The sequence below is a fragment of the Dipteris shenzhenensis genome, chromosome 6 (assembly GCF_047967505.1).
Source record: "Dipteris shenzhenensis isolate YYH24624 ecotype China chromosome 6, Dip_SZ_1.0, whole genome shotgun sequence".
Classification (NCBI taxonomy): Eukaryota; Viridiplantae; Streptophyta; class Polypodiopsida; order Gleicheniales; family Dipteridaceae; genus Dipteris; species Dipteris shenzhenensis.
In genome coordinates this window covers 53,058,776-53,083,602 of record NC_141601.1, presented here as the reverse complement: position 1 = coordinate 53,083,602, position 24,827 = coordinate 53,058,776, and the positions used below count along the sequence as shown (strand labels likewise).

At 44.6% G+C, this 24,827-nt stretch overlaps 1 protein-coding gene across 1 annotated transcript in view; it reads left to right on the top strand.

Moving 5' to 3' along the window:
- Positions 1-23,591, top strand: part of LOC147901335 (uncharacterized) — a 45,219-nt gene extending 21,628 nt beyond the window's left edge. Inside the window, exon 2 of the mRNA XM_087375453.1 lies at positions 22,782-23,591. The gene's annotated coding sequence lies outside the window, so the exon portion shown is untranslated. The remainder of the gene's footprint in view (positions 1-22,781) is intronic.
- Positions 23,592-24,827: the final 1,236 nt, after the last annotated feature.

Sequence of the window (24,827 nt, the reverse complement as noted above, 5' to 3'; positions counted from 1 at the left end):
GGTGGCGAGAATTCTTACCCATGTTAGAGTTTGCTTATAATAACACTGTACATACTTCCACCAAGAAAGCCCTATTTGAAATCATGTATGGGCAATGTTTACCCACTCCAATAACACACTTGGGGGAGCGGGCAGCCAATAAGAAAAGAAAAGAAGTTTATTACAAGGAGGATGATTGGGTTTTATTGAAGATTGATAAAAGAAGAATCAAGTTAGTTAGAGGAAGTACAAAACATGTCAAGTTAGCACCGAAGTTTTATGGTCCATTTCAGATTCAGCAGCTTTATATCCAAAAGAAAGATTCAGAGTGTATGAGCTGAAATTACCAGCCCACTGGCGTATGAAGAATATCTTTTATGTGAGCAATTTGAAGAGATACCATGGCGATACTTCTGCGTTTTTGGATATTCAGCATCAAGAAGAACTTGAACTTGAAGATGGGACTAAAGTTCTTACTCCGGAATAGATTATGTATCATAAAGAGAAGAGTACTCGTGGAAAGAAGAGATATATGTATTTACTGAAGTTTAAAAACCAGCCAACTAGTGATGCACAATGGATGGAAGAAGAGTTCTTTACATATTTTCCACAGATACTTGCAGATTATAAAGAGCGATGCAATTGCAGAAGTAACAAGAGAAAGTGCACGAAAGAGGAAGAGAGAAGCAATAATCCAGAAGAGGACTTCTGCTCATTCAAGCAGGAGGGAGTGTCATGACAAGGGAAATGATTATTTAGTTAATTAATAGTCATTAGAACCTTATTATTGTTAGGTGCCAATTTGATGGTGCGGTTATATGTTTGTATTTATGATCGATCAAGCGGTGTAAATAGTACCGCCAAACTATGTAACATTGGCCAATGATTAGTAATAAAGATGTGCACACATGTGTCTAGGTCCTAGGGGCAATAGGAAAGGGAAGGGTGCATTTTGCATTGAATGGTAGGTGCATGGGTCATAGGATAAGGGTAGGTGTAAATGGAAAGATGGAACTTAAGTGATCTCAAGGGACATTAATGAAAGGGTATCACCCTTCATTGTGAATCTCACATAGCATTCTCTCTACCACATTGCATTCATCCGCCTTCTTTCTCCCATCTTGCATGTAGGTTGAAATAGAAACAAGTACTCTCATGAGGGCGCTCTTCCCCATTGGATGGCCAATTGGCATTCAAATTCTGCATGCATTGCACACATTTGCATTCTCGAAAAGTCTGGTTCTTCATAGCCTTCACCATGAACTTTGATGTCAGAGCTATCACCGATACAGACATCCCCTCTGGAGATCACAAAATGCTTCAACCCAGCTAGAGAAAGACTCATATTACGAGATGCCCCACTGTCGATGATCCAAGTCTAGAAATCTTTGGCTTGAAGAGACAGAATCCCCTCTTCAACAAAGGAAGCGAGAGAATCGATCATTTCAATGTGTACAAAAGCAGGAGTTATAGTAGCAGTAGAAGAACCTGTACCCTTTTTGTTGACCCGATGAAGGCACTTTTTCCAATAGTGGCCTTTCTCGCCACAATGATTACAGGAGCGCTCCGTCTCAAGTGCCACCTTCTTTGCTTCGGTCCTCGTATCAGGGGTTCAACGACCTTTTCTCGACTTTCCAAGTGACAGAGCTCATCTTGCCACTAGTGATCAGCGAAGAATAGAAGGTAGAGTAGAGGGAAGTGAGATGAGAAAGCATTGTAATGGCCATATCTTCAGACAATATTTCCTTCCCACCTTGAAGTACCTCATGTTGAAATTCATGAAGCTTATTGATATGTTCCCCAATAGAGGAAGACTTAGCAGGACATAATATCCTCATCTGAACCTCAAGAGAAACCCTCTTCATAGGGGAAGTCTTGCTACAGAAAGACCTTTCGTTGATGCAGTCCTAGATTTGAGCCAAATTCTCGCCTTCCTTTTGATCGAGAATACCTAAACTTTTTTCAAGGGGATATGGCCTTTTGACACCTACCAGAATGAAGTCTGTTAGGACGGTCGACAGGGAACATGGGCAAAACGGGAATCTTCACCTTGTTTTCTGTAAGTTCCCGCAAAGAAGCCATTGGGGCAGAAGTCGAAAGAACGGGGAAGATCGAGGAGGAGGGTAGGAGAAGGGACATCAAGAAAGAAAGAGAGGAGGAAAGATGGAAGACAAGGTTGAGAGGATTCTTGCTTCGATCTCCAAGAAATTGGCCTTCACACATCCACTACTACGATCTAAAAACACCCTTCATGTTGGGTGTAGGAAGCAATGGAACAGGAGTGGAGTGTGTGAAGCAAACAACAAGCTGGAGCAAAACTTAGTACTGCTTAAATGGATAAGAGGAAAATACAAAGAGTGGCCTATATGGCCCCCAAGTCAACCATATGATTGACCAAAGAAGTCAACTCATAGAGTTGACCTGACCTACAAGGCTCATACCAGGGCTAAGTGCTAACAAACCCCCTCCATGGTATGGCTGAAGTATCTTGGAAATATCTCAGGAATACCTGGAAACTACATCATGGTTGCACATATTCGTCCAAGAGGGATATAGCAACCTATGATATGTACAGAGTGATCCCTCACGTAACGAAAGGAGCCAAGTGTAAAGCATGTCGAAATGCCTCAAACTTGGGTTGTGGGAAAGCTTTTGTGAAAAGATTTGCCAAGTTGTCCTCGGTGGGAACATAGGATAATTGGATGTCTCCACTAGACAATCGCTCTCAAACATAGGATAGTGGACCTCAATATGCTTTGTGCATGCATGAAACACTGGGTTTCTAGCAACCGCCAAAGCACTCCAGTTGTCGGTGTAGATCGTAGTAGAGTCGGGCTGAATGATATCAAGATCTGCAAGTAACTTGCCAAGCCAAACACACTCTACTGTGGCTATGAAAGCTGCTTTGTACTCAGCCTCACAATTGGATGTGGCAATTGTAGGCTGCTTCTTGTTGAACCAAGAGATGCATGAAGCTCCAAGCATAAAACAATTGCCGCTGTGTAACACCCTAGTGTTGTAACATCCTGCCCAGTCGTTGTCCCTAAATGCATGCAAAATAAGTGGGGCCTCTGAACCATAGAGTAAACCCAAATGCTGTGTAGCCTTCAAGTATTGAAAGACCCGATTCACTGCTTGCCAATGCTGTGTACTAGTCTTGTGCATGTACCTGCTTAACTGGTTACAAAGCAAAAACCAAACCAACCAAAATTTGGTGAATTTAATAACAAGACAATTACACAAGTAATTAAAATTGGGGAACTTTTGAACCAAAAGTGGTTCAAAGATCTAGTAGAGCCAAAAAATAAGTGGGTGACAACTAAAAACTTAGGATCGTAGACTATTCATCACTTCCCAATAACTCAAAAGTGATACAAAGAATCTAGAACATGCTGTCTGTTGGAAAATGATCTTCGTAGGAAGCTATGTTTGTGGGGGGTGAAATAACCCACCGCCATCTTCTGGATGGCTCTTGGAGGCATGGATGGATAATTTGACGTGTCACCTTATGCATTGATCTGCCTACGTAATTGCATGGCGCTTTGACAGTGGACCGATGGAATCTCTTGTAAGATGATGGTTGAAGCAGCTGGACTCTTTTACAAATAGGTTGAAAGGAGATCTTGTTTCTCTTTGTCCAAACTCTCATATGAGAGTCGGTGTCAGTAGAGGTCATTGAGCAAACTCATTAGGGTCTGTAGAAGAGTCTTGTTTCATTCCATGTAAGGCCTACAAACTTTGTAGAGGTGCGGCCAGAGTCTCACAGTGTCGGTTCTTCTCTAATAGAGGTTTTTGCCTCTCAAGCTGTGTCACACTTGTTCGTCTCAATTGTATTTGGAAATATGTATTTTGGAAGGTCTCGTGATTTTATGACGTATCATTGAAATACGTAATGTATGATTTGTCATTTTATGTGGTTTCAATCCTAGATTTGTGGCTCCAAAAGCCAACACTGTCTACATTTAGGACAGCACGAGCCTTTTGCAATATACTTCTGGTACTGAGGATTCTTATAATAGTGAAGAGCCTCCCAAAGCTCATCCTTGAGGAAATCCATCTCCCTAAGCAACACTTCGGGAGGATGCGGTATAGCCTTGGACGTAACTTCATCCTCAAGTTCGAGTGAAGGTGTCTTGTTGCTATAATGTCCTTCCTGGGCTTAAGAGCAGCTCGCAAAAGAGAGAGTAGCTAAAAGAAAGGAGCTGCAACCAAATTCTTGCTCCTCCTGTAGGCAAGAGAGAGAAGATGGCAGAATCTAGGAGGGAGAGATAAACGCATCAATATGCTGTAGTGAAGTAGTGAGAGAGAAGGATATTTAATAGGCAAGAAGGGAGCATCAAAGCTGGGCGAACTTAGAAAGGATGGCTGCTTGTTTTAGAGCGAGTGCTTAGAGAGGAAAAAAAAGGAAAGTAACATGCTTTTCTACAATCTTGGCAAAAAAACAATCTTGCTTTTAATAAAGGCAATTCTGCTTTTCTCCAGCCGACCAAAAAACAGCAAAACTCGCTGTATAATTTGATAGTATTTTCCAATTATATAACATGCAATTTTTTATATATCTTGAAGTTTTCAGATATATGGTACATTTATGATGCTTGAGTATTTGTTACATTTGCTTTACGAAACCTTTGAAGGGGTTGATTCAGCCCAGGTCATCTCCCTATTGTTCCCCCGTGTTGCTTGTGCAAAAAAAGGATGGATCGTGGAGGATGTGCATAGATTATAGGGCTCTGAATGAGATACCCATCAAGAACAGATTCCGGATATCGAGGATAGATGATATCTTGGTAGGTTAGAGAGGTCTGCAATGTTCATACGGATAGATTTAAAGAGTGGCTACCATCAGATCAGGATACGACCTGAGGATATGCATAAAACAGCTTTCAGGACCACATTTGGCTTGTATGAATTTCTCGTAATGCCATGTGGATGGACAAATGCACTTGCCACTTTCAACTGGATGAGTGGATAGAATCTTCAGAGAGCACAGAGCCCTTGTTGGTAATCGAATTGCCTTTGTTAGTTCTGGTTTTGTAAAGCATATGTAACAAATACTCAAGCATCATCAATGTACCATATATCTGAAAACTTCAAGATATATGCATGTTATATAATTAGAAAATACTATTAAATTATAAATGCCAACTTAGTTACAAAGCAGAAACCAAACCAACCATAATCCGGTCAATTTAATAACAAGATAATTTCATACACAAGTCATAAACATTGGGGACTTTCTAAACCAAAAGTGGTTCAAAGATCTAGTCGGGCCAAAAAAGAAGTGGGTGACCACCAAATAATTAGGCTTCCCAATAACTCGGATGTAAACTACTCGGTGCTTTCTATCAATTCAGACAACGGATTTTGCAGAGGCATTTGAATGAGATGATTGCAAGTTGCCAAACACATATACTTGAACTTAAGAGTTTGCAATTAAGCTGGAATTAAGACTTATACAGCTTAAACACAAAGTGACATCATTGGAAAATGCAATATGATTGAGGGGCCAAGACGGCCCCCCCCCTTATCCAGGCTCACTTTATTTCTGAAAATGGAGATACAAGACCAAGGTGCAATGCACCTTCCAAACTGATGAACTCAGTGAAAACCTAGGACCTAGATACAAGACTCAAGAGCATATGTACAAGGTAGATAACAAAAGAGGACTCCAAGCTCAGGTTTCAACTCTTGGCTTGCCCAATCCACAAGGAAGAAGCCTGCAACAATCACCACTTACATCCAACATTAGAGACAAGCACTAGTTTCTAGAAAGATAGTAGAAACAACATGAAATAGTGCTGTAAATGAGATAAACTTGACAATACAGGCTCCCTTCGTGACTTGATCCTTTTGTAGATGAAGTCCTTGATGCCTCTGAAGCTACCTTGGGTGAGGAGAGTGTGGAAATGGGGCTGGAATGAGAACAGCTTAGAAAAACAGCCTGTAGGCTAGAGAGAGAAAGCTTTTATGGAGTGATAGCTGTAGAGAGAGAGTGCCAATGCTGATCCCAAGGGAGGAGATGTAAGAGAGGAGCTGCTGCTGTTCCAGAAGAGCTGAGAGGGGGCAGATTTCTGGAGAGGAGGGGCTGGAACTGTAGAGAGAGAAAGTGTTGCTGAGGTGAGAGAATGGCCTGGGGAGAAGCTGGCTGCACCCAAGGAGTTGGAGAGGTTAGCTGTAGAGAGAGAGTGCCAATGCTGATCCCAAGGGAGGAGATGTAAGAGAGGAGCTGCTGCTGTTCCAGAAGAGCTGAGAGGGGGCAGATTTCTGGAGAGGAGGGGTTGGAACTGTAGAGAGAGAAAGTGCTGCTGAGGTGAGAGAATGGCCTGGGGAGAAGCTGGCTGCACCCAAGGAGCTGGAGAGGTTCTGCTGCATCATCCAAGAGGAGGGAGAAGAAAAGTGACGAAATTTTCATGTGTGGAATGAAGGGGAGAGGCCTTCTTTTATAGGCTCAGCCCCCCCCCCTAGGCCTAGAGTGGAAGGTGGACACTTGTCCCAGATTTTTGGTGGGCTGCAGTCCCAAAGAGGACAGCCCACAACCTGCCCCAAATCTACCAGATTTGGGGCCAAACACTTGGCCTGCATGCCCTGCCACTTGCCATGCATGCTGCCACATGTGTGGGACAGGTGGACTGACCTGCCAGCTCAGATTCCATGTGGCAGTCTGCCATGTGTCAGCTGCCACGTCACTCCCAAAAACCCTAAAATTTCAAAGTTGTCAGAATTTAATTCTGATCGCACCCACGGGTTCCTAACAGCTTAGACTATCTATTGACGTACTCTAAGGTCATAACTGAGCCATACTGAGCTCATTTGTTTGTCGTCTTATCTTGTATCTCCATTACTCTTGGCATGTTGCGAGGCCCACACCCAAAGCTCAGGGAACATTCTCTTGAATGGTTCCTAGGTCGGTATACAATCTGTGCATTTGATTGGTCCCATGTTTGGGTACTCAGGTGGGGTGTGGTTCCTAGATGTTCCTCTCAAAGAGAGGCCATCACTCTTGTGGGTCACTAATGCCCATAACCCCAAGCAAGGGGGTCCACCCTCAAATGCTAGACCTAGTCCCCATTGTCCGTAACTAAACAGCAGGAAAACATTTCATTTCTTAATAAGCATACTATTGAAAAACAAAAAGAAATATTACCAAGCAAGTGGATACATGTTGAAGCAGGATGACATTCCCTCCGTCTTTCATTCGGTTGTCCGCAACTGAAATGCTTCCTCATAAGCATCCAGGATTTCAGGACACTCCTGAAATGTAGCTCTGTCCACCCATTGGGCATCGGTGGATGGGAGCCCTCTGAACTTCAAAAGGTACATTTTGCGAGTCGTGCCTCGACGTCCCGTAGTGAAGTTATGCAAAATAATTTGCTCTGGGATCAACAAGATCTCAGTGTCCTCTACTTCAGGTGCATCGTCCAGTGTGGGCTCTTGAGGTGGTTCCCCAATGAAGGGTTTCACCAAGCTTACGTGGAAGACATTGTGGATCTTCCAATGCTCTGGAAGTCTCAATCGGACTGAGACATCATTTATTACCTGCAACACCTGAAAAGGACCATAATATCGAAAGGATAGCTTGAAGTAGATGCGCTTTTTGCCCACTTTGGTTTTTAACCGGGCTTTCTCAAATTTCAATAAGACCCATTGGCCTTCTTTCACTGCAAACGCCCTCCGTCTTTTATTTGCAGTTGCTCTTTGTTTCTCCTGTGCCTTTTGAATGGCTGCTCGAACTGTGGCATAAGCAGAGTCATAATCCTACACGAATTGATCAGCGGCAAAGATTTTCTCTTTTGTTTGCATGAGTGGAGTTGGTAAAGATCTACCATATACAATTTCGAAAGGAGCTTTTCCAGTGGAGGAATGAATTGTGTTGTTATAAGCAAACTCCACAAGAGGAAGGAATTTCTCCCAAAAGGTTTGCTGGTCATGCACATAAAATTTCAGCAAATCCAAGAGTGTACTATTCGTAACTTCAGTTTGGCCATCCGTTTGAGGATGAAAAGCTGAGGAGAAACTTAGAAGAGTTCCAAGGTTCTCAAACAAAGCCTGCCAGAAGTTACTAGTGAACTTTGAGTCTCTATCTGATACTATAGACTTGGGCATGCCATGGTGTCTAAAGATGTGTCTAATAAATAAATGGGCAGCTTCAGGTGCCTTGAGATTCTTTCTGCAAGGAATGAAGTGGGCTTGCTTGCTGAATCGATCTACTATCACCCAAATCATGTCATGATTTTGATTGGTCCTGGGAATTCCTGTAATGAAGTCCATGGTGATGTGTTCCCATGGTCTCTCAGGAATGGGTGGGGGCTGAAGTAAACCCTTGGGTTTTCCTCTCTCATACTTAGCTTTTTGACATGCGAGACAAGCTGAAATGTAGGCAGCAGTGTCCTTTTTCATATTAGGCCAGTAGAAAAATTTATCCATGGCTGAAAAAGTGGCCACAATACCCCTATGACCAGCATAGGGTGGGTTATGGCTTTCCTCCATCACTTTAGATCTAAGCTGCTTTGTGATACATAGTTTGTATAAATAGCCATCCCTGATGTGGTAGGCATGATGGGTGCCTCCATCTTTCAAATGTGCCCATGGCTGAGCAAAATCAGCATCTCCCTCATAGAATTCTTTGAGGGCTGTTAGCTCATCATGATAGGGAACTGGAATATGGTGAAGCCGTGGTCTACGAGAAAGGGCATCAGCCACTACATTCTCTTTTCCAGGAGTATATTGTATCTGAAAATGAAATGATTGTAGAAAGGTAGACCATTTCATATGTCTCTCTCTGATTAGAGGTTGAGTTAGAAAATATTTAAGACTTTCATGATCAGTTTTTACAAGAAAATCTATCCCTAAAAGATAATGTTTCCAAAGTTTGAGAGCATGAATTACAGCTAAGAGTTCTTTTTCATAGATATCATAATGAAGTTCAGCATCTCTTAGTCGTCGGCTTTCAAAGGCCACAGCATGACCATCCTGGGTAAGAGAAGCCCCAAGGCAATCGCCACTGGTGTAAGAAATCCTAGATTTACTATATTTAGAACTGTGCTAAGGAACAGAAAAGAGACTGAGATAGCAGAGAACAAGGAATAACTGTATTGCTTGAATGTCTGTAGGGTGGATGTGATTGTGTCATCCATACAATTGGGCCTCTCTTATATAGAGAGTGAAGAGTCACACATGAAAAGGTGTGTACTCCAAAGGGTATGTGCATGAAGAGGTGTGTACCCCTTGTGAAGGGTGTGACCCTTGATGAGAGGGTACATTACAATAGGAATGTCTCTTCATTAGAATGTCTCTTGTGAAGGGTTGTGCCTCATTAAGAAGTGTCCCGTCGAAAGGGCAAGAGTTGTGCCTCTTAGGAAGTGTCCCGTCGAAAGGGCATACCCTTCCACAAGTGTCCATTCATCAAACCATCCATAAGTCTAGAAAGAGAGAAAGGAATACGTCACAGATCGTGACATCCCCTCCCACTCAAAAGAAGACCCTGGTGGAGAGAATGAACTGATGGGTATCATGGTAGATGCTGAAAATACTGCTGTAAAAGATCAGGGTACTGCTGTAAGTCTTCATCGGACTGCCAAGTAGCGTCGGAGTCATCCAGATCTCGCCAAAGAACAAGGAATTCTGTGATAAGTCGATGTCGAGTCTCTCGCTGTCGATGGTCCAGAATACGCTCAGGAATAAGGAGAACATAATCGTCTTCAATTTCTGGGACATAATCACCTGCAAGAGGAACTGCTTCATCGCCTGGAATGTACGTCTTTAGCCAAGAAATATGAAATGTTGGATGGATTTTACCCCATGATGGTGGTAATTCCAATTTGTAACTTAAAGGTGAATTTTTCTTGACGATCCGGAAAGGTCCATAGTATCTTGGTCGCAACTTAGGAAACACAGACTTAACCGTCTTATAGCGATGTGGGGCTAATAAGAGCACCATGTCACCAGTGTTAAATTCCAGGTGACGTCTATGTTTGTTGGCAGACCGTTGATACCGCTCTTGCGCTTTTCGCATATGATCCCTGACTTGCAGTAGAATGTCTTGCATTTCTTGAACCAGTTGATCAGCTAGGGCCACTCGATGTTGAAGTACAAAATTTGTTGGTACAATCGGAGTGTGTCCATAAGCTGCTTGGAATGGAGTCATGCTGATGGCACTATGGAAAGAGTTATTATAAGCAAACTCAAGGAGTGGTAGATACTCTTCCCAAGTTGCTAGGCGTGACTGAACATAATGTCGAAGCATTTCTTCCAGAACTTGGTTGACTCTTTCAGTCTGTCCATCTGATTCTGGGTGGTAGGCTGAACTGAACAATAGAGTTGTACCCAAAGATTCGAACAGTGAAATCCAAAAGTGACTGGTAAACTTAGGATCTCTGTCGGATATGATATTCTTGGGCAATCCATGGTGTCGGAAGATGTGTTGTATAAAGAGTTTGGCTATGTCCGGGGCCTGTGCACTGCTTTTGCAAGCAACAAAGTGTGCCATTTTGGACAAGCGATCAACAATTACCATAATCTGAGTGTTACCTCGGGAAGATCGTGGTAGTGTTGTAATGAAATCCATGGAAATACTTTCCCACCTTTCAGTTGGAACTGGAAGAGGCTGAAGAAGTCCTGTTGGAAGTCGTCGACTTGCTTTCATTTGTTGACAGGATAAGCAAGATGTAACCATGTTGATGACATCTCTTTTCATCTGAGGCCAGTAGTATGTTGCACTGAGTAACCGATAAGTCTTATTGATGCCTGGATGGGCAGCATAAGGAACTACATGATGCTCTTTTAACAAAAGACGTCGAACATCCTTGTCATGTGGTACACAGACGCGATCTTGATAATACAGAAGGTTGTCCGTATAAGAATAGGATGAGAAAATCTTTTGTTCGGAAGTCGAAGGTTGATCTTTGGAAAGAACCTGTACTGCGGTGCCGAAGTCTTTATCATTGAAATACTTTCCTTTGAATGAATTCGGAACATCCACAGATAATGTAGAGATTACCATGGCTGATGCTAGAGGTAACCTGCTGAGAGCATCTGCAACTACATTGCGTAGTCCTGGTATGTACTCAATGGTCATGTGAAAGTTGGCCAAAAACTCAACCGAGCGTGCTTGTCGAGCGTTCATGACTGGCTGAGTAAAGATGTACTTTAAAGAGTGATGGTCTGTTTTGACCACAGAGTCGGCACCCATGAGATAATGTTTCCAAGAGCGATAAGCATGTACAACAGCAAGAAACTCCTTATCATAGACCGGATATCGGGTTTGGATATCAGAATGTTTATGGCTGTCAAAAGCAATAACTCTGCCTTCTTGCATCAAGACTGCTCCAGTAGCGATGTCGGAAGCGTCGGTCATGACCTCAAATGGAAGATTTGGGTCAGCAATAGCCATAACTGGTGTGGTAGTGAGTGCTTGCTTGAGTTGTTGGAAACTATACTCGGTTTCGGGAAGCCATTGAAAAATTGCTGTGCTTTTCAATAATTCGGACATAGGAGCTGCGATTTCGGAAAACTGATATACCTTTGTATGGTAGAAGTTTGCCAATCCGAGAAAAGAGCGGACATCATGAACATTCTTAGGAGTAGGCCAGTTTCGGATTACCTCGACCTTCTTGGGATCCACAGAGATACCTTGAGCTGAAATAACATGTCCCAAATATTCGAGTTGGGTCTTGAAGAACTCACTCTTCTCAATGTTGATGTAGAGAGAATTTGCGCGGAGAACTTCAAAAACTTGGTGAAGATGTTGTTTGTGCTCAAGTAGGGATCTGCTGAAAACGACGATGTCATCGAGGTAAACGATGACGAACTTATCGAGGAAAGGCCTGAAGATGTCGTTCATTAATGTCATGAATGTGGCCGGGGCATTGTTTAACCCAAAAGGCATGACCAAACATTCATAGTGTCCATACTTTGTTCGAAAAGCTGTCTTGTATTCATCACCTTCTCGTATGCGAATTTGATGATAACCTGAACGAAGATCAATCTTGGAGAATTGTGTTGCATGTAGAAGTTGATCGAAGAGGTCATCGATGCGAGGCAATGGATACTTGTTTTTGATAGTGAGCTTGTTGAGGGCTCGGTAGTCGATGCAGAGACGCATAGACTTGTTCTTTTTTTCCACAAGTAGTACAGGAGATCCGAAAGGGCTGCGACTGGGCCGAATGTGACCTTTGTCGAGTAGCTTGGTGACCTGTCTTTGGATTTCTTCATTTTGAGTGTGAGAAACCCGATAAGGAGGTTTTGACGGTGGATTACTGCCGGGAATAAGTTCGATTGGGTGATCCACTGGTCGTCGAGGTGGTAACTGCTTTGGCAATTCCTGTGGAAAAAGATCCAGGTAAGGTTGGAAAAAAGGTTGGTTGAGGTATTCAGGAGGATCCTTTGTTGGTGTCTCCTCGACTGCCGTAACCAACAGAAGTGAAGTCTTTGCTTGGCGTTTACGAACCCACTTCTTGACTTGTAGGGCAGAGGCAACTGGGGTTGAAGGAGAATCCCTGGAACCAGTTAGCTCAATAAGTTTTCCCTGGTGGACAAACTGGATAGTATGGCTGCGAAAACTGATTGATGGATCATAGTCGTAGAGCCATTGTTGTCCGAGTATGACATCGTACCGAGAAAGAGGCATAATGTCGAAGTTCAACTTGTCCGTATAATGTTGGATGCGAAAAGACAAGTTTTTGATCCTGGTGTTGCACAAGAAAGTTGTTCCATTTGCGAGTTCAATCTGATAGTCCATGAGGCTAGGACTGGTGGTCAACAGAAGTTTATCGACCACAGAACTGGCTAGGAAATTATGAGAACAGCCACTGTCGATGAGGATGGTGACCGTTGTTCCACGAATCGATCCTTGAACACAAAGTACTTGAGTGGCCAGGGAAGGTTCGGGGTTGCTGGCAAGGCTCAGGTGGATGGTATTCGCCATTCGAACAGCTTTGCCTTTCTTGTCTTGTGCTGAGGTAGCATCTTCTTTTGGGGAAGTGCTAGGTTCCATATTAGAATTTTGCTTTGGTCGCTTGGGACAATCGAACCATCTATGGTCGCCTGTACAGATGGTACAAAGTCCTTTTGAGCTGGAGTTGTTCTTCTTGTCAGTGGCCGCACCTTTATGTTGGGGCTGTCGGTAATGACTTTGTGAAGAAGAAGAAACACGATCCTTGGGGGACTGCTTCTGTTGGAATCCAGTAAATGATTTCTGAGGCTTCTGGGGATCTTGAGACTGTCGCTGACCTTGATTACCGAAGTTTTTGCGAAACCTGGTATTATCTTGAGGGCGAGCACCTTTGGCCATAGGAGAGTTCTGTGTGCGATTAGCACTCTGCTTCCCTGTGTTGAGGAAATCTGTAATGCGCTCTGCGTAAGCAATAGCGCCATCTGTGGTGGTGATATTGGCTTTAAGAACATCAATGCGTAACGAGGGTTGTAGGCCTGAGATGAAAGCATGAAGGCGATCATCCTCAGTTAAACCATCAATCTCTAGCACCAATGTGGTGAACTGAGAGATATAAGAAGACAGGGAACCCGTTTGCTCCAACTGTCGAAGTTTTGATCGTGCTTGGAAGTCCGCATTGGCAGGTACAAACTGCTTACGGAGCACGTGTTCAAAACGTTCCCAAGTTAACACACTTTTTCCGTCCTTTAAGCGTCTTTGCCACCATAGAAATGCTGTATCCTTTAGGAGGGAGGCTGCCAAGGCGATCTTTTTGCCTTCCGTGAGGTCAACAGTGTCAAAATACATGCGCATTTTGGCGAGCCATTGGTCAACAGTTCGGCGATTACGTTGACCAGTGTAGGCTTCCGGAAGTTTGACGTCAAGTCGTTTTGTTTTGGAAGCTTGAAGTAATCGGTAGAGAGTACGCAGTTCAGTATTTTCTACCTCGGGGGGGAAAGAGTCCGCATCGTCGTCGGGTTGCGTCACGTCGTCCTCTGTATGTGCTGGACTTCGAGAATCTTGGAGTTGTTGAACTTTTTGAACCAGGTCGGAGATGCTGTCCTGAAGCTGAGATATTTGAAGTTGCAATAGAGATTCACTTTGGGTGTTGCCTTCAGGGATCTTTTTGGGACTTGATTCTTTAATCTCGGGAGAGGCTTCACGCGAGCGGTGCGACATGTCGGAAATCCCTGTGAGAGAGGCGCGAACTTGCGCTCTAGTTTGTACCATCCCTGAAAGAGGATTCGGGCTGCTCCCTGAGGTTGCTCATATTGGAGGGGGCAGGCGAGGCAGGATGGAACCACCCGTGGAAATCTGGTAAGGGAGGTCCTGTCGGAGGTAACACTAGAGATTCTGAAAAAGGTGTTACTGCTCGGGATAAGACAGGGGTAGGTAGCAGAGTCCACGGATCTGAGAAAGGGTAAGGAGCTGCTGTCGGAAGAGGAGGATATCCAGGAGAGGGAGTGCCTTCAGGATGTAAATACTGACTGGGAGAAGGTACACCCTGTAGAGGAGGATATCGGGGAGCTGAAGGAGGTGGAGAGTACCCTGGGGATGCCGAAGGTGAAGGGTAAAACTCTCTCCAAAAATGAACAGCAAACTCCTGAGGAATATCGTGTTCCGGATATCTTCGTGTTTCGTGGAACACAACCTGTACTGTGCTGAGGAAATAATGTAACTGGAGGTGCCTCACGCAGAAGGTAGAGGATGTGATCCAAGTCACTCGGAGGGCACGTGACACAGAAGACCCAAGATGCAAAGGCTCCAAAATGGGCTGGCTGTGCAATTTGAACACGATATTGTGTAGTAGCAGGTGCCTGAGGTGTCCTTGAATGACCGGGTGAATTACCAGGGGTTTCCATGCTTTAATGTGGATTCTTTCATTTGCTGTAATTTGTTAAAAAGAATCCTGAAAAAGCAGATTGGAAAGACTCCACCTGGCAATACTTTAATCTGCCAAGTAATTGCGTAGAAGAAGGCTGCAAATCGTTGTCCGGAGGTCCATGTTGCAGTGTTTTGCGAGGAGCGCTCGAGGCTGGTCTGGTCCGGGCTGTCAACAGGCTGTCTTCATCGCGAGAGGAGGCTGCAAGTGTTGCTGATTTAGCAGGAAAAGAATGGCGAAAACTGTTGCAGTTCCCTTGTTTGTCGACCGAAAGGCTGGCTGTAATTGTGCTCCCGTTGCAGGCTGGAAAGGAGCAGGCGACTCAATACCAACAGGGCTATAAAGGGGCAGAACTTGGCAGCGACAGAGACCAAGGGCTGGCAGCGGAAAAAGGCAGAAGACCGGCGGCGTGCTGCTGCGTATGCAGGGGCTGTACGGACAGCGCAGGGCTGTACGGATGGCGCAGTCTGTACGAACTTCTGCGCAGGGCTGTACGGATGGCGCAGGCTTGTACGGACTGTTGCGCAGGGCTGGTACGGATGACGCAGGCTTGTACGGATTGCTGCGCAGGGCTGGTACGGAAGGTTGCGATGGCTGGCGCAGGCTGCGGGAAATCCGTACGGCCGTTTTTTGTTCTTTGTGTTGGCTGGAAGGTACGACGATTCGTTGGGCTGCCTAAGGGTTATTTGCCCCAATATTAAGTTGGGGGTTAAGTTAACCCTAGGGTAGTTAGGGTAAACCTAGGGTTAGGGGATGGGTTTAATTTTTATCCCTTTTTACCCCTCTAGGTTCCCTTTTGTAGGTACTTGGGCCTAGGAGGTGTGCCTATTCGAAGGGGTGTGACCCTTGGAATAGGTGCACCTGTTCATGAGGGGATATGTCCCTATTGTTAAAAGGGATGCGACCCTGCATGAATAGGTATGTCCCTTTGCCCACGATGGGGTATGTCCCATGAGTGAGGAGTCGAGACTCGTCACCAAAAGGTGTGTCCCATGGTGGAAAAGGCGCGTCCCTTGGTTTTGGGACAGCCCAAGCACCTTAAAGGACACGATTTTGGTCGTGTCCATTCACATCAACTTGTGATGTGAGGGAGATGGAGAGGCCAGGATGACTTTAGGCGTTTAAAAATTTTACGCTCATCCTCTCCATCTCTTCCATGCACTATGTGCACGGATGTCCTTCTAGCGGCAAAAATGTATCAGATCAGCGCTAGAAGGTGGGGGGCATTTCCTACAGGCAGGAGCGAATTTTGCTCTGATACCACTGTAAGAAATCCTAGATTTACTATATTTAGAACTGTGCTAAGGAACAGAAAAGAGACTGAGATAGCAGAGAACAAGGAATAATTGTATTGCTTGAATGTCTGTAGGGTGGATGTGATTGTGTCATCCATACAATTGGGCCTCTCTTATATAGAGAGTGAAGAGTCACACATGAAAAGGTGTGTACTCCAAAGGGTATGTGCATGAAGAGGTGTGTACCCCTTGTGAAGGGTGTGACCCTTGATGAGAGGGTACATTACAATAGGAATGTCTCTTCATTAGAATGTCTCTTGTGAAGGGTTGTGCCTCATTAAGAAGTGTCCCGTCGAAAGGGCAAGAGTTGTGCCTCTTAGGAAGTGTCCCGTCGAAAGGGCATACCCTTCCACAAGTGTCCATTCATCAAACCATTCATAAGTCTAGAAAGAGAGAAAGGAATACGTCACAGATCGTGACAACTGGCATCAGCTGCTACTAGGAATGGTTTCCTTAAGTCAGGAATGATAAGTACAGGAGCTGTAGTCAGGGCATGCTTTAGAGCATTAAAAGAGTCCTTTTCTTTTTGAGTCCATCTGAACTCCAGATTTTTCTTAGTGAGATCATGTAGAGGGGCTGCAAGTTCAGCAAAATGCCAAATAAACCTTCGGTAATATGAGCATAGGCCTAGAAAAGACCTTACCTCATGGGCATTCTTCAAGTCAGGCCACTCTACAATTGTCTGTATCTTGGCTGGGTCCATACGGACACCTTCTCGTGAGATAATGTGACCAAGATAGTGAATCTCAGGAAGAAATAACTCACTTTTCTTCTCATTGATGTGAAGAGCATTTTCAGCTAAGATTTGAAATACAATCTTTAGATGTTCCTTATGCTCTTCCTCATTCTTGCTGAAAATGAGGATGTCATCAAAGAAGACGGCAGTGAACTGTCTATAGTTCCTGAACAACCGTTCCATCAGTCGATTGAACGTGGCTGGGGCATTAGTAAGGCCAAATGGCATTACCATATATTCATACAGCCCAAATGTGGTTCGGAAGGCTGTTTTATGAATGTCCTCAGGTACAACTCGTACCTGATGGTAGCCACTCTTAAGATCTATACGGCTGAAAATTTCAAATCATCCTAAACGATCAAAGATATCGTCTATACGAGGAATTGGGAAACGATTCTTAACCGTCTGTTTGTTTAAGGCTCTATAGTCTATGCACATCTTGAAGGTTTTATCCTTCTTTTGGACTAGTAAGACAGGAGAGCAAAAAGAAGAACTACTGGGTTGGATCAATCCCTTGTCCAAGAGTTCTTGGACTTGCTTGAAGATTTCATCTTGTTGAGATTAACTAACTCTATATGGGGGTCTATTTGGAGGTGAAGACCTTGGAACTATGTCAATTTTGTGATCCTCTGGTCTCTCAGGAGGGAGGTGACTAGGAAGTTCCTGAGAGAAGCAACTAGAGAATTCCTGAAGGAAATCTAATCTTTCTTTTGTGAGAGGATCTGACTTTTTTTCACTTGGTTGCTTATCGCGTACAAACACTAGAAAAGAACATACTCCTTTCTTAAGCAAATTGGGAGATCGTGCATGACTTACCATAGGAATGGTGTTTCGTGAAACTCCCGCTGTAATGCTCACATCTCTACCCTTATGTTGGAGGGTTAGAATATTCTTCACATAATCGATTCGGGGGTTGACTTGCTTATGCCAGGGCATGCCGAGAATTACATCTGATCCTTGAAGTGGTGCCACCATGAAGGGTAGATGATCCAAGTATCCCTGGATGTGTATCCGAAGCTTGCCGATGATGGGGTACACCTTCTCTTCTTGGTTCTTGAAGGCTGCAGTTGCCTCCAAGACTTCTCCTTTATCCTCTAGGGCTATCCCGAGGTTCTGTGCCATCTCATGAGAAATAAAGTTGTGAGTAGCTCCACTATCGAACAAAAACAAAGCGGATTGATCCTTTACCTGACCCCATGTTTTCAACAAACTATGGGTGTCGTTTACAGCTCCCTTTTTTGGAGGTGCTTCCACCTTGTTGACTACCAAAACTGGCTTTTTGAGGGCTGCTTCTTTGTTGCTGCTGTTTTTGGCAGCTTGAGGGCATTCATAGAAGTTGTGGCCTCGATCGCCACACTTGAAACACCGCCCTTCGGAGTAATACTTTTGCTTCTGTTGTGGAGACAATGAGCTGAAAGTGCGGGCTGCTTTCTTCGAAGGAGGCTGGCTGGCTGATTTTTGCTCTTTTGGTGCGTCCTTTGCTGTCTCCTTACCCTTTTGTTCCTTGGAAGAGGTTCCCTGGGACTTCCGCTTGTTGTTGCTGCCATTCCACTTGTTGGAGAAAGATTGTTTCTTCTCCACCTTCAAGGCGATGTTGATGGTGTCTTCGAGAGAAGTAGGAGTGGCAATGTCCACCTCATGCTGAACGATATACCGTAGGCCAGCAAAGAACTTCCTTTGCTGCTCTTTTTTATCCTTCCTACTGAATGCTTGAACTTTTAACAAAGTATCCCAAAAACGATAAACATACTCACTGACTTTCTCTTCTTGGCGTTGGCGGAGGATGTCCCACTACACCATTGTATCTCTCTTAAACTCCTTAGGCAGGAAGTGCCTCATCAAGTTCTTCTTGAAGCGCTTCCAGGTGTGGGCTTGCTGTCTAGTGTTGACCATAGCTGCCCACCAGAGTGAAGCACGGTCTTGCATGTGCAAGACGGCAAACCGGATCTTCGCCTTGTCTTCGTACTCATCCCCCTCAAAGAAATACTCGAGGTCTCGGATCCAGGCCAGCAAGACCTCGGGCTTGTCCTCTCCCTTGTACTTGGTAAACTTGAAGAGCTTATCTCCAAGAGGTACCTTATGCTTTGCATACCTTCGTCTCCGTGGACGTCTCGAAGGAGATGGACTCCGATGACGCCGTCTACCTCGAGGAGGGGAAGAAGAGGATGATCTTCCCTCCTTGTTGGAGTTGGTGTTGTCCGCACGGCCTCTTCCTTGGGATTGGGGCCCTATGTCATGAGTTTCTGCTTGGTTGCTTTCCAGCACTTGAACCTGTTGAGCAATGTTTGCCAAGAGAACACTCAACTCATGCAGGTTAGGAGGAGGGTCAGGTCCATTGGCTGCCATGATGACAAGATAACTCAATGAAGGAGAGACTCAACAAGAGAAAGCACAGAGTACAGGACCACTGCCTAAGCTCTGATACCAATGTAAACTACTCGGTGCTTTCTATCAATTCAGACAACGGATTTTGCAGAGGCATTTGAATGAGATGATTGCAAGTTGCCAAACACATATACTTGAACTTAAGAGTTTGCAATTAAGCTGTAATTAAGACTTATACAGCTTAAACACAAAGTGACATCATTGGAAAATGCAATATGATTGAGGGGCCAAGACGGCCCCCCCCTCCTTATCCAACCTAGGACCTAGATACAAGACTCAAGAGCATATGTACAAGGTAGATAACAAAAGAGGACTCCAAGCTCAGGTTTCAACTCTTGGCTTGCCCAATCCACAAGGAAGAAGCTTGCAACAATCACCACTTACATCCAACATTAGAGACAAGCACTAGTTTCTAGAAAGATAGTAGAAACAACATGAAATAGTGCTGTAAATGAGATAAACTTGACAATACAGGCTCCCTTCGTGACTTGACCCTTTTGTAGATGAAGTCCTTGATGCCTCTGAAGCTACCTTGGGTGAGGAGAGTGTGGAAATGGGGCTGGAATGAGAACAGCTTAGAAAAACAGCCTATAGGCTAGAGAGAGAAAGCTTTTATGGAGTGATAGCTGTAGAGAGAGAGTGCCAATGCTGATCCCAAGGGAGGAGATGTAAGAGAGGAGCTGCTGCTGTTCCAGAAGAGCTGAGAGGGGGCAGATTTCTGGAGAGGAGGGGCTGGAACTGTAGAGAGAGAAAGTGTTGCTGAGGTGAGAGAATGGCCTGGGGAGAAGCTGGCTGCACCCAAGGAGCTGGAGAGGTTCTGCTGCATCATCCAAGAGGAGGGAGAAGAAAAGTGACGAAATTTTCATGTGTGGAATGAAGGGGAGAGGCCTTCTTTTATAGGCTCAGCCCCCCTCCCCTAGGCCTAGAGTGGAAGGTGGACACTTGTCCCAGATTTTTGGTGGGCTGCAGTCCCAAAGAGGACAGCCCACAACCTGCCCCAAATCTACCAGATTTGGGGCCAAACACTTGGCCTGCATGCCCTGCCACTTGCCATGCATGTTGCCACATGTGTGGGACAGGTGGACTGACCTGCCAGCTCAGATTCCATGTGGCAGTCTGCCACGTGTCAGCTGCCACGTCACTCCCAAAAACCCTAAAATTTTAAAGTTGTCAGAATTTAATTCTGATCGCACCCACGGGTTCCTAACAGCTTAGACTATCTATTGACGTACTCTAAGGTCATAACTGAGCCATACTGAGCTCATTTGTTTGTCGTCTTATCTTGTATCTCCATTACTCTTGGCATGCTGCCAGGCCCACACCCAAAGCTCAGGGAACATTCTCTTGAATGGTTCCTAGGTCGGTATACAATCTGTGCATTTGATTGGTCCCATGTTTGGGTACTCAGGTGGGGTGTGGTTCCTAGATGTTCCTCTCAAAGAGAGGCCATCACTCTTGTGGGTCACTAATGCCCATAACCCCAAGCAAGGGGGTCCACCCTCAAATGCTAGACCTAGTCCCCATTGTCCGTAACTAAACAGCAGGAAAACATTTCATTTCTTAATAAGCATACTATTGAAAAACAAAAAGAAATAGTACCAAGCAAGTGGATACATGTTGAAGCAGGATGACATCGGAAAGGGTCTAGAACATGCTGTCTACATTTAGGACAGCATGAGCCTTCTGCAATACACTTCTGGTACTGAGGGTTCTTATAGTAGTGAAGAGCCTCCCAAAGCTCATCCTTGAGGAAATCCATCTCCCTAAGTAGCACTTCGGGAGGACGGGGTATAACCTTGGACGTAACTTCATCCTCAAGCTCAACAAGACAGAAGTTGAGTGAAGGTGTCTTGTTGCTATAATGTCCTTACATGGCTTAAGAGCAGCTCACAAAAGAGAGTAGCTAGAAGAAAGGAGCTGCGACCAAATTCTTGCACCTCCCATAGGCAAGAAGAGAAGCTGGGGCTATGTGGGATCAATACGTGGGATCAAGGTGGAAAGTAGTAGTGGAGATGGCAGAATCTAGGAGGGAGAGATAAACACATCAATGTGCTGTGGTGAAGTAGTGAGAGCGAAGGAGGCCATGGGTATTCAAATAGGCAGGAAGGGAGCATCAAAGTTGGGCGAACTCTATAAGGTTGGCATCTTGTTTTAGAGTGAGTGCTTTTCCTGCTAGAAAAAACAAAAAAATACAATCTGAGCGAAAAAACAATCTTGCCTTAAATAAAGCCAATCCCGCTTGTTTCCAACCGGCCAAAACACAGCAAAACTCGCTGAAATTAGCCACACTCTCCTCAAGAACCAAGCGTCCATCCCCAATCTCATCGCCCATGTCCGTGATGCCCCAATCTGTAAATCAAGCCACTCTCTTCGCTTATGAACAATCTCTCTTCCCTCAAACTACTCAACTGCAACAAAGCTAGTTTTCTAGGCTATGAATCCAATCCTTGAGAACCTAGAGCAATTTCTTCCCTTAACTAGCCAACTCTCACGCTTCCCAAAAGAGCAACATGGGCAGTCACATGATACATCATCACACCAGCGTGGGAAACTCCTCGTCAAAATCGAACAATGTGACCCCACATCGCTTGTTGATATCGTCACCAAGACTATCATCGCCTACCCTCCCAAGGAAATCTCAACTTCCAATTTCTAGCACACAGCAACCGAGAGGTAGCTCACATCCCATGGATGACTACTCCTTCCTCAAACTCTTCCAAATGCGAGTGCACACCCATCAGCCAACTACTCAGCCCATACATGAGTAAAAATTCATAATTGCAATAACCATATATGAAGCAAGCACTATATATAAAGCAAGCATTGCCTAAGTGTTTTGCATTTTTCATCATCATACCAATGATGTGGATGGCATTAGTAAAAAGGAGGGCTTTGGCATCTATATCTGGTTGCTCCTCTATGTGCTCGAACAGAGTGGCGCGATAGTTGTCATATATATGGTCTAGGGAGTTATCGAAGTCGTATGTGGATGATGTGGTACTATGTGTGTTTTGGATGGGTTGGGGAAGGGTCAGGTCGAAAGCTAGATGGGAATGGTTTACTCTCAGCATGAGTGGGTCAAAGATGAGAGAGAGAGAGAGAGAGAGAGAGAGAGAGAGATTGAAATCTTCGATAGGCCTCACAGGCCTATGAGAAAGGTACAATCAAAATAGTATCTCATACAAGCCACTATGGGCTCATGCAAGGGCTCAGTAGGGCCCTTGCTGAGTGCTGTACTAAGAAACCCATGGGTGATGACATTTTCAAAAATAATAATAAGGTACATATTTGTGTCATATTGTTGATGATCGGTGTGGCTTTTATTGGGTAATCCACTGAATTCTATGATCTGTACAGTTGTCACAAATGCTCCAGTTTGATACTGCTTTTTGGCACTTGAAGCTAGCTATTGCTTACACAACTTGTTTCTCACCTTATGATGCAATGCCTGCTTTTAACAAACCTAGTATTGTATTCCCTCTCTTCCCCAATTTAGCCCTTTCGTTGTTGAAGGTCAGAGGTGTTTTCCAAAACGTGGAATCATGATCAAGTTGATTTTTATTTGGCTTTCTGCAGGTGCAAGAAAGACGTGCATCAAGCTGGAGGTGGGAGGGACAAAAAACAAGTTGAGATTTTTGGGTTCAAGGCCACAAATGGGGATGTGGTTGTTTCACTGATAATATCTTGGTAGCATCATCTCAGATATGAGAATACATGGTTTCTGATTGGCTCGTCTTTTCCTTTGAGGTGTGGGGGTGCTCTTCAGATGTGATTGTTTGGGAAGATATTGTGTTTTAAATATTCGAATCACGATGATTATGGAGATACATCTCAAATCTCGTCGTTTTCCTTTTTTTCATGTTCTAAGTTAGTGTCAAGATGGAAACTTGGCGTTGATGGTTCATCAGATGCGTTCTACTATTAACTTTTGACAGACATTTTGGGCACAAGAAACAAATAGGATGATGATAGATTGTGCAGAGCCAAATGAGGCCGAATTTTGACTCCTGTTGTTGTAGCTACATAACATGTATCTGCTTCAAGTACTACATGCAATACATGACATGTATGAACTACTGCGCACAATGTACGACTTGATGACATTACTTGTGGCCCTGGTAATACACATCTGCTAGCTACGACTGTACCAAAGAATTTGGTGTGGGATGAAGTCGTCATCGATTGCTGGCTGGAGCACTATTGTTGATGAGATTGTGAAACACTATGTTGCTGTTATCCTGTTGAAGAGTAAGTTGCTGGAAGGTGATGACTGAGGTTGTTGCGGATGCTGAGGAGTGAGGGATTGGAGGGCCTTATAGGCTGATCCTCCCTGTGGAAACAGATTGACTATCTAGATCTAGGGCTGACCCTGATTTGTGACCATTGACCTGGAACAGTATCTGATGTTGTTTGGTGCGTCTATCAATGTGGTAGTGCCCCATCTAGGGAGTGTTGGGGTTAAGGCCCTGTGCCACCTCATGTACACTTGTTACAGTTACAGTGTGAACACGGTTCACTCCGAACCGGTTCCACCCAAGTGTCTATCCTAATATATTCTTGAGGGTTGTGGTGTGCCCTCACTTCTTGATTCACACCCACCACTCTTGTGGTCTTGTTCTTGCTCTCTTCCACTCGCTTCTTGATCCTTCAACTGGTATCAGAGCTTTGGCTCATCATCTCCATCCCGCGTCCTCACCCTCAGTCCAGAAGTTTCGCGTTTGCTGCCCCGACTTCGTCCCAGCCCGTTTCTCGCTCGTTTCAGTTCCAAACTTGACGGGCAAACTTTCTCGATCTTCGTGCACGCTGTACGGACCATCCCTAAAAATCCGGGCCATCCCTAAAAATCCGCCGAGATTTCCGGGCTGCGTTTTTCGGACTGCCCTACGCGTCCTTTTTTCATGGGGTCACGTGCCACTGTTCTATGCCCTTCGTGGGTCGTGTTTCGGCTCAAAAAGACTCGAGAAAGCTGCTCGTTCCTCCTCCTTCGACGTCTTTCGTGACCTTGCTAAAAACAACCCTGTTTTGCTCATTTCTTGAGCTCTCGAGTGTGGGAAACACATTCAGCGTGTGGGCAACCTATTTTTACTCGTGGGAACATCATCTCGCGTGTGGGAACATCCTTCTTCGAGGTATTTCAGTCGTGGTTCGCAGGTACACTTGACATTTGGTCAAGTGGGCAGTTGGATTGTGTGACATTTGGTCACATTGGGCAGAAATTTGAGGATTTGGTGCACATTGTGGTGCATTCTCGGAAATTGCAGAAATTGCATGCAAGAAATTTGGGGCTTTTGACGCTAGAGTGCTTGTACGCACTTGTGGATGCCTATTCGACGAAATTTCTCTTCAATCGACGCCAAAACAAGGGGCTTTTGCTCAAATTGGTGTCATTGGCTGTTGTAGACAGTTTTGGAAGGGGATTTACATGTCTATGTGTCAAATGTATTGACAAAAGAGGAGATTTTGCAATCAGGTCAGTTTTGGGTAAATGCTCCTTGTTGTGGACAGCGCATTTGTACACTCTTGGAGAGTGTGAAAACTCAGTTCAGTTCTGAGTTTAGCCTTGTGACAGTGTTCATATGCCTATTTGAGGTGGGAGAGTTTGCCCAAACACCTGCTAAACAA